The 10516-nt window shown below is 47.1% G+C and overlaps 1 non-coding gene across 1 annotated transcript; it reads left to right on the plus strand.

Annotated features, from left to right (window-relative positions):
- The first annotated feature begins 9211 nt into the window (after positions 1-9211).
- On the plus strand, positions 9212-9365 carry LOC144694314 (5.8S ribosomal RNA). The gene has a single exon (XR_013579705.1). It is a non-coding gene; the product is annotated as a 5.8S ribosomal RNA (ribosomal RNA).
- Positions 9366-10516: the final 1151 nt, after the last annotated feature.

Below are 10516 nucleotides of genomic sequence, written 5' to 3' on the forward strand. Positions count from 1 at the left end.
GTTCCTCTGACATGTCCTCCTTCTTACTTAACCGATGTTTTCCACCCACGGTGGTTGACAGGGCCCTCAACTGTGTCCGGCCCATCTCCCGCACTTCCGCCCTCACACCTTCCTCTCCCTCCCAGAAACATGATAGGGTCCCCCTTGTCCTCACTTATCATCCCACCAGCCTCCGCATTCAAAGGATCATCCTCCGCCATTTCCGCCAACTCCAGCATGATGCCACCACCAAACACATCTTCCCTCCACCACCCCTGGTGGCATTCTGCAGGGACCATTCCCTCCGGGACACCTTGGTCCACTCCTCCATCACCCCCTACACCTCAACCCCCTCCCACGGCACCTTCCCATGCAACCGCAGAAGGTGCAACACCTGCCCCTTTACTTCCCCTGTCCTCAACGTCCAAGGGCCCAAACACTCCTTTCAAGTGAAGCAGCATTTCACTTGCACTTCCCTCAACTTAGTCTACTGCATTCGCTGCTCCCAATGCGGTTTCCTCTACATTGGAGAGCCCAAACGCAGACTGGGCGACCGCTTTGTGGAACACCTTTGGTCTGTCCGCAAGCATGTCCCAGACCTCCCTGTCGCTTGCCATTTCAACACTCCACCCTGCTCTCATGCCCACATGTCCATCCTTGGCCTGCTGCATTGTTCCAGTGAAGCTCAACACAAACTGGCAGAACAGCATCTCATCTTCCGACTAGGCACTTTACAGCCTTCCGGACTGAATATTGAGTTCAACAATCTTAGATCATGAACTGTCTCCTTAGTCCCCACCCCCTTTCTGATCCCCCTTTTTTCCCAACTTATATAGATTTTTCTTTTCCCACCTATTTCCATTATTTTTAAATGTATTTCCATCCATTGTTTTATCTCTACCTTTTAGCCTTTTTCGATCCCTTCCCCCCACCCCACCCCCACTATGGCTATCTGTACCTTGCTCGTCCTGCTTTCTACCCTTTATGTCACCTATTAGCACGTTTCTTAGCTAATATCACCACCTTCAACACTCCTTTGTCCTTTTGTCTGTGACATCTTTTGGCAATCTCCACCTATCACTGGCCTTCTATCCAGCTCTACTTGTCCCACCCCCGCCCCACCTTAAACCAGCTTATATTTCACCTCTCTTCCATTTTCCCTTAGTTTTGTTGAAGAGTCATACGGACTCGAAACATTAACTGTGTTCCTCTCCACAGACGCTGCCAGACCTGCTGAGTTTTTCCGGGTATTTTTATTTTTGTCTAGCATTCCAAGGCAGTACTGAGGGAATATTGCAATGTCAGAGGTGGTGGTTGAGACATTAAACTGAGGAACCCATCTGCCCACTCAGGTGGATGTAAAATATCCCACGGTGCTATTTTGCAGAAGAACAGGGATGTCTCCCTAGTTTACAAGAAAATATGCATAGATCAACATCACTAAAATCTGGTCATTGTCACATTGCTGTTTGTCAGACCTTGCAAATGCTGCATTTCTAACAGTACAACAGTGACCACACTCTTAAACTGCTCCATTGGCTGCAAAAAACCCTGGTGTGTCCTGAGATTTTGAAAGACACTGTAGTCTTTAATTTTAAGCTGCCAGCAAAATAGGTACTCTCTGTAATAGAGTATGCCATTAGCATTTTGACAGGTGTGTATTTGTATGTGTCCGTGTGTGTGTGTGTGTGTGTGTGTGCATGCGTGTTTGTGTGTGTGTGTGTGGGGGTGGGGGGGTGGGGTGGAGATGAGAATTTCCTGTCAACACAAATTGCTCTGTTCTAGGTGTGCTCGAAGATAGCTCCTGGATCCCTTGACTGGCTAAACAATCTTGATTCATTGCGGTTCATTTAAATATTTCACTGCTGAGACAGGCTTCCAACAGAAAACCATAAAAGGGAAGTTTAATTCCAAGTGTTGGCACTGGTTCACATCAATCTGAAATGCTCCATTAATAGTCCCAACTTCTGGCAGGAGATTCCCAAGCAAAGCCTGATTCCTCATCATTCCAGTGCCTCAGGAGTTATTTCCGGAATATTACATTCCATGTTGAAAACTTCAGAGAATTTGTCAGTGTACACCCATAAATGCAGCTTAATTATTGACTTATTGCAGAAAGAACTTTTATTTCTGTAGCACTTTTCACGACCTCAGGACTTCCCAACGAGCTTGACAGCCAACTAAGTACTTTTCAAATGTAGACACTGTTGTAATGTGTGAGAGTGGATGTTATCTGGGGTATATTGCGTTATTTTGTAAAGAAGGCTGGGTGTCTGTGTGTGTAATTCAATTAAACTGGGCAGAGTTGATAGGAGTCAGGTTGTCTGGGGGTTTGGATACATGAAAATGATAAAGGTGTTAAGTAAATAGGTTGGATCTAACATTTGCATTTTTGGATAAGTTGAGAGGTTGTTTGAATTTCAAAGGGGAATCAGAGGTACAAAGGAACATGTTTGCATCTTGCAGGAGTCCAAAGGTAAATAGTAGTGGGGATATGATTTTTTATTGACCCAAAAGCAAAGACAAGATGAAGGATCTTATATTTGGAAGGGTTTGAGTTTCAAAGGCATGTGAGGACAATGAGACTGAGATAAAAGGGAAAAAAGGTCTATTAGAGTTATTGTGGACAGGTGGATTTTAGCTATTGAGCTGGAAGGATGGCTGTATTGCTGTTAAGCTGGAGATAGCTAGTGATGCCTGAGCTGTTGAGAAGTCTTGGGCTACAGTAAGCAGTTTTATTCTGAAGTGGATTCCATAGCAGAATGGAAGGGGGTAAAGGTCATGTGGTGCACCTTTATTGAAGCTACAGCAGTTTGCCTTGTGTGATAGTAGGACTGAGATGAGGAGAAATTTCTTCACCCAGAGAGTGGTGAGCCTTTGGAATTCGTTACCACAGAAAGTAGTTGAGACCAAAACATTGTATGCTTTCAAGAAGGAGTTAGATATAGCTCTTGGGATGAAAGGGATCAAATGGTATGGGGAGAAAGCGGGAGCAGGCTATTGAGTAGGATGATCAGCCATGATCATAATGAATGGCGGAGCAGGCTCGAAGGGCCGAATAGCCTACTCCTGCTCCTAGTTTCTATGTTTCTATATTGCTGGATTTTTCATATTTAAATATCTATAGGGAGTGTTACCTGGAAGGTATTTACTCGTGGGTTTGACCAAGTAGAGGGTTTTGGGGGGAATGTTTCATAAGACTAACCTTAATTGTGTAACTATAATCGCATATGCTTAAACTTTCCTTATTTTTTGTTAATAAAACTTTTATTTTTTATTTTTAAAAACCCACTTATGTTATTGCACCTCTTACGGCTGAGATCAGTACGTCTTCTTCTCGTTATCGGAATACTAAAAAACAGGTTGTGGTCCGTAAGCCAAGTTTCCCTCTGGGATTTGGTTTGCGCAGAAATTAACACTGGACATGGTCATAACAAATGCAAAAATGCAGCAAACTATTTGTGCACAGCAAGCTCCCACAAACTTCAATGTGATGATGACCAGACCGATTTTTAGAGTTTGGCCAGGATACCAGGGATAACTCCCTGCTCTTTTTCAAAATAATGCCCTCAAGTCTTTCCTATCCACCTGCATGGGCCTTGGTTTAACTTCTCGTCTGAAAGACAACGTCTCCAACAGTTCAGCACTCCCTCTGTACCGCACTGGAGTGTTTACCTCGATTGTATGCTCAGCTCTCTGGAGGCGGACTTGAACCCACAACCTTTTGACTCAAAGGTGAAAGTACGACTGACTGAGCCGCAGCTGTCAGTGCTCATGGGAGAAGCCCCTTTCTGAAGGGCTACTTCAGTTTCAATATGGTACATTGTAGTTTAGTAACTGTTAAGGGCCCCTATTTCCCACTATGCAGTGATGTTGAAGCCTGGCAGGTTTGTTGCTCTTTAGTGTTGCAGTGTTGGAATGCATCCAGTCTTTGCTCTAATGAAGGAATTAACTCCGGAAGCTTACACCAATTAGAATGAGGAGACACTCTGCTTCAGGATTGTCAACTATATTTGGCCATAGTCCTAAAGGTGTCATTATATCACCTGCTATCTCTTACTGCAACCCTTCCACACGCCTATATTTGTCACCTGACATGTCAATGCTCATGGTGCCCTGCCTTTCCACACCAATTGGAAAGCAGAAATGACTCTACCCGATTGGATACGTTTTGGAACGTTTGAGGACTCTGGGTCTACACTCAACGGAATTTAGAAGGATGAGGGGGGATCTGATTGAAACTTACAGAATACTGAAAGGCCTGGATAGAGTGGACGGGGGGAAGATGTTTCCATTGGTAGGAGAGACTAGGACCCGAGGGCACAGCCTCAGAGTAAAGGGAAGACCTTTTAGAACAGAGATGAGGAGAAACTTCTTTAGCCAGAGAGTGGTGAATCTATGGAATTCATTGCCACAGAAGGCTGTGGAGGCCAGGTCATTGATTGTATTTAAGACCGAGATAGATAAGTTCTTGATTGGTAAGGGGATCAAAGGTTACAGGGAGAAGGCGGGAGAATGGGGTTGAGAAACTTATCAGCCATGATTGAATGGCGGAGCAGACTCGATGGGCCGAATGGCCTAATTTCTGCTCCTATGTCTTATGGTCTTATGATACATAGAAACATAGAAACTAGTAGGTCATTCAGCCCTTCGAGCCTGCTCCGCCATTCAATATGATCATGGCTGATCCTCCATCTCAACGCTTTCTCTCTATGCCCCTTGATGCCCCTATTATCCAGAAAATTATCAATTTCTTTCTTCAATATACTCAGTGACCCGGCCTCCAAAGCCTTTTGTGGTAGAGAATTCCATAGGTTGACCACCCTCTGAGTGAAGAAATTTTTCCTCATCTCAGTCCTAATTGGCCTGCCCTGTATTCTGAGACAGTGGCCTCTGGTTCTAGACTCCCTAACCAAGGGAAGCATCCTCCCTGCATCTAGTCTGTCTAGCCCTGTTAGAATTTTGTACATTTCAATCAGATCCCCTCTTATCCTTCTAAACTCCAGTGAATGCATACCCAGTTGAACCAATCTCTCCTCATACACCAGTCCTGCCATCCTCGGTATCAGTCTAGTCAACCTTCGCTGCACTCTCTCTATGGCAAATCTATCCTTTCTTAGGTAGGGAGATCAAAACTGGGTGTGGTTTCACCAAGGCCTTGTATAACTGCAGTAAGACATCCCCAGTTCTGAACTCAAAACCTCTTGCAATGAAGGCCAACATACCATTCGCCGAAACAAAAACAAAAATACCTGGAAAAACTCAGCAGGTCTGGCAGCATCTGTGGAGAGGAACACACTTAATGTTTCGAGTCCAAATGACCCTTCAACAGAACTAAGTAAAAATAGAAAAGAGGTGAAATATAAGCTGGTTTAAGGGGGGGCGCGGGTGGGGGGGTAGAGCTGGATAGAGGGCCAGTGATAGGTGGAGATAACCAAAAGATGTCACAGACAAAAGGACAAAGAGGTGTTGAAGGTGGTGATATTACCATTTGCCGTCCTAATTGCTTGCTGCACCTTTAATTGACAAGGTTTTAATTGACAAGGACACCCAGGTCCCTTTGTACATCCACATTTCCCAATATATTACCATTTAAATAATACTCTGCCTTTCTGTTTTTCACACTGAAGCATATAACTTCACATTTATCCATGTTCTGCTGCATCTGCCATGTGTTTGCCCAACACACAACTTGTCTAAATCACACTGAAGCCTCTTTGCATCCTCCTCACAACCCCACCCAGTTTTGTGTCATCAACAAACTTGGAAATATTGTATTTGGTTCCCTCATCCAAGTCATTTATATATATCGTGAATAGCTGGGGCCCAAGCACTGATCCCTGTGGTACACCACTAGTCACCGCCTGTCATCCAGAAAAATACCCATTTATTCCCACGCTCTGTTTCCAGTCTGTCAACCAATTCTCAATCCATGCCAATATATTACCCCCGATCCCATGAGCTTTAATTTTTCCCACTAGCCTCTTATGTGGGACTTTAACAAAAGCCTTTTTGAAATCCAAATAAACCACATCCACCAGTTCTCCCTTATCTATTCTACTAGTTACATTCTCAAAAAACTCCAGAAGATTAGTTAAACATGATTTCCTTTTCATAAACCCATGCTGACTTTGTCTAATCCTGTTAATGCTTTCCAAGTGTTCTGTTACTACATCTTTTATAACAGACTCTAGCATTTTCCCCACTACTGATGTTAGGCTAACTGGCCTGTAATTCTCTATTTTTTCTCTCCCTCCTTTTATAAATAGTGGGGTTACATTTGCCACCTTCCAATCTGTAGGAACTGTTCCAGAGTCTATAGAATTTTGGAAGATGACCACTAATGCATCCAATATTTCCAGGGCCACTTCGTTTAGCACTCTGGGATGTAGATTATCAGGTCCTGTGGAATTTTCAGCCTTTAACCCCATTAATTTCTCTAGCATCATTGTTTTACTAATACTGATTTTCTTCAATTCCTCCCTCTCACTAAACTCTTAGTTCCCTAACATTTCTGGGAAAGTATTTGGGTCCTCTTTTTGTGAAGACAGAACCAAAATACATGTTCAATTCTTCTGCCATTTCTTTGTTCCCCATTATAATTTCCCCATTTCTGACTGTAAGGGACCTACACTTGTCTTTGCTAATCTTTTTCTCTTCACATATTTATACGAGCTTTTACAGTCAGTTTTTATGTTCCCTGCAAGTTTACTCTCATACTCCATTTTCTCCTTCTTGATCAGTCTTTTTGTCCACTTTTGCTGAATTCTAAACTGCTCCCAATCCTCAGGCTTGCTGCTTTTTCTGGCAATTTTATATGTCTCCTCTTTGAATCTAATACTATCCATAATTTATTTTGTAATCCATGGTTGAGCCACCTTTACTGTTTTATTTTTGCCATTATCTGTTAGTCATAGATTTTTTTTTATCCCCATATCCATTGTTTAAACTAGTAAATATAAACAAGCAGATTTTTTTTTAAAATGGCAACATTCATTATTTCCTTTATGACTTTCCTCCTGGGTTTTGGACTCAGGACGATTTGGAGGTTAGTCTTTAGGTCCTGGAGGAACATTCCAGCCACTCTTCTGAGGAGTACAGCCAGTAGTTAGAAATAAAAAGAATTAACTTGCATTTCTATAATGCCTTAGGACATCCCATAGTACTTTCCTTGTTGTGGTCACTGTTGTAATGTGAGAAATAAAGCAACTTATCTGCACACAGCAAGCTCCCACAAACAGCAGTATGGTAGTGACCACATCAGCTGCTTACAGTGATAAATGTTAGCCAGGACATCAAGGAGAACGCCCCTGTTCTTCTTCAAAATGGTGGCCTTGGGACCTTGTACATTCACCTGAGAGAGCAGCCAGGACCTCTGTTTAACCTCTCTTCTCAACAGCACAGTGCTCCTTCTGGGAGTATCAGTTTAGGTTGTACGCCCAGGGGCAGGATTTTCCCGTCAGCGAGTGGGGGAGGGGTGGGGCCCGCTTGCCGACGCATAAAATGGCGTGTGGTGATGTCAGGCGGAACTCCCGATTTCACCGTGCCCCATTTAAATTTTCCGGTAGGCCAATTGAGGACATTGACAGATTCATTAAACTTATTAATGGACCCGCTGTTCCAACCTTAAGGTTGGCGGGCAGGCCAGGAGCCCGGGCGGGAATTAGATAAAGCATAAAACCTCATCCACGGGCGGGATGAGGTTTCATGTAGGTTTTTAAAAATGTTATTAAAGTTTTTGTAAAAATTATGGACATGTCCCAACTCATGTGACACTGTCACATGAGGGGGCATATCAGGAATTTTTTTTTCTGTTTTTCATATTTGTGACAGAACAGCCGATCTCCCTGAGGCTGCACTTAGCCTCAGGGGGATGAGTGCGCTCTTTCGTGGGCATGCGCAAAAGAGCGCACTCTCGATTTTGGGATTCTTCCCCCCCCCCACCCGCACAGGGAGCGCATAGCGCTTCCGTGCGGACATCACGCTGGGCAGGCCTTAATTGGCCCACCCACGTAAAATGGCGCCGCGCCCCCATTCGGGGCCGCCGATCGGAAGCGCACCTATGCGCACATGCCCTTCAACTTCGCCCCCGACAGGTGGGGAAATCCTGCCCCAGGTCTTTGGAATGGGAACTGAATCCACAACCTTCTTGATGTAGAGGTGAAGCGTGCAACCCACTGAGCTGTGACTGACACTGGGGAAGAAACAATTGCTGGAGACTCCATGGCGGGGCTCCAGTGGGCCAGAAGACTGTCGTGAGGCCAGGAGGAGCATTCATTCAAAGATCAATGACACTGCTTCTCTCCTGAGCAATTGTAAGCAGCTTGTAGCAAAGCCTTTGTGCAATTGGTTCAGCTGCTAATGAACTGAGTGTGTGTGACACATGCTTTTCCTATTAGTGTCTGAAAACTTCATTGGTATATTTTTAACATCGTAGGATACTGATTTAAAAACCTTAATTGGTGCCTATTTGAAACAGGGATCTGGTCGGAGCTTCTGCGGGCTTGGGTATGGACAGGCGCCACGTCACCGTGACCTCGGCGAGCAGCCTCTGTGAGCTCCGCAGGGACTGACCCGGTGATGCAGGCCCAGCTTTTCTTTCCCACCGCAGTGACACTTTGGTTGTCTTCTGGTCACCCTCCCTTCATGTCTACAGGGTACCTGGACGTCCCCCCCTCCGGCTCCCACGGGCTGATCACCCTGGGGGGGCGGCGGTTTAAAGATTCGCGTGTCCGCCTGTCGGAACCGAGATTGAGCGGCGGTTGGGTCCACCAGCAGCGTGCGAGAGAATGTACCTGTTTTCCCACTTTGCGCCCGCTGTGCCAACGCCACCCCGCCGGCGGGTGTTGGTGCGTTGGTATCGCTGGCTGCTCTGCGGGGGCTTGTACCCCACTCAGCGCATTGTTGGTTTCCCTTCTAGCTCTCTCTCTCTCTCGGCCTTCCTGGCAGACGGTGGTGTCAGAGACCCTGCCTCTGATGGCCGCCGTGCGTGACGGCATGGCTCCTGCTCCGGCGTTCTCCTCCTTGGCCGCCATGCCACACCTTGCGAGCGCCCTGACCGTGGATGCTCGTTTGTGAAAGGCCTCGCTTGTTGATTTATGGACTGATTCGGCGTGCCTCGGTTCGCTGGGGCCGTGCCCTCGGATGGGGCTTCCCGTCGCGTTGCCGGGGAGCGTTTGGCGCGGTCCGGGCTCGGCTTCCTCGCGGGAGGATCCCACCAAAAACTCTGTACAACTCTTAGCGGTGGATCACTCGGCGCGTGCGTCGATGAAGAACGCAGCTAGCTGCGAGAATTAATGTGAATTGCAGGACACATCGACCATCGACACTTTGAACGCACTTTGCGGCCCCTGGTTCCTCCCGGGGCTATGCCTGGCTGAGGGTCGCTTGATGATCAATCGCACTCGCCTGCTCGGCGAGAGCGCGGCTGGGGTGTCACAGAGGGCCAGTCCTCTTCGTCCCCCTAAACGCAGACCCAGAGTTCTCCGCCCTTGGAGAGTTTGACCTCTCGGTCTCCGCGGCCTCGGTCCCGGCCTCAGGGCGAACGCGCGAAACGTGGAACCGTTAGTGGCCCAGCCGCCTTTCGTTCCCGACACGGCTGTCATCGGGTTCCCAAAACGAATTTGACTGCTTTGCTGCCGGGGCTGCTTGGTCCTCCAGGCTCAGGCCAGGGTTGACCCTCTGTCGGTGTTGTGGGAAAGATGCAGCAGAGATGGGCTCAGTGAGTGCATCGGCCGAAAGAGAAGTGAGAGAGAGAGAGAGGGATAGAGAGAAGTTTATGGTGCTTTCCGCTGTGTGGTTCGAGTGATTGGTGCCTGTCGCACTGGTATCCCTGGCTTCAGGTGCGGGCTGTACCGTAGGTGGTGAAGGGGAGCTTGACGCAGTGACTGGAGCTGGTCTTGCTTGCCTGTGTTGCTGGCCGGTGGTGTGTTCGCTTCGGCGGGTGGTGGCATTTTGTTCGTGAGTGCCCCTGGGGTGGCCGTTGGCTTGCGCCGCTGCTTCGTGTTGCGCTGGAGTTCAGTCTCCTTCCACACATCGTTGGCGCCAGCCTTCCGCTGCCGTTGGGTTCGCGCCCACTTGTCTACTGTCTGGCGAGCACCTACCTTAGTCAGTGCCTGGCACACAGTCTCGGCCCTCCTGTCTCTTGCTGCCTGCTCTCGTCACAACACCTGACCCGGGTACGGTTGCTGCTTTGCACCACGCCTGTGAAAAAATAAATAAATAAAAAAAATAAAGGCCCTGAGCAAATTGGTGGCAGGCAGGTCAGGGAGGTCAGTTTTGTAACACATTTTCAAGCATTGCTTCCTCCTTTCCTGTCTGGCAGAAGCAGGAAAGTCATTCGCAGAAACTAAATACAGTACTCCCTCGGGATTTGTGTTTGTCTAGATGGTGTGCTCAACTCTTCAACTGGGCTTGACTCTTTAGCCATCTAACCAGAGGCAAGACTTGTCATCAGCCAAACTAACAATCACCACCTCAATGGAGGTCAGCTATAAAGACCAAAGACCTGTGACTTTACTGCTCTGTCCACTACATT

The sequence above is a fragment of the Cetorhinus maximus genome, chromosome 19 (genome assembly GCF_964194155.1).
Source record: "Cetorhinus maximus chromosome 19, sCetMax3.hap1.1, whole genome shotgun sequence".
Lineage (NCBI taxonomy): Eukaryota > Metazoa > Chordata > Chondrichthyes > Lamniformes > Cetorhinidae > Cetorhinus > Cetorhinus maximus.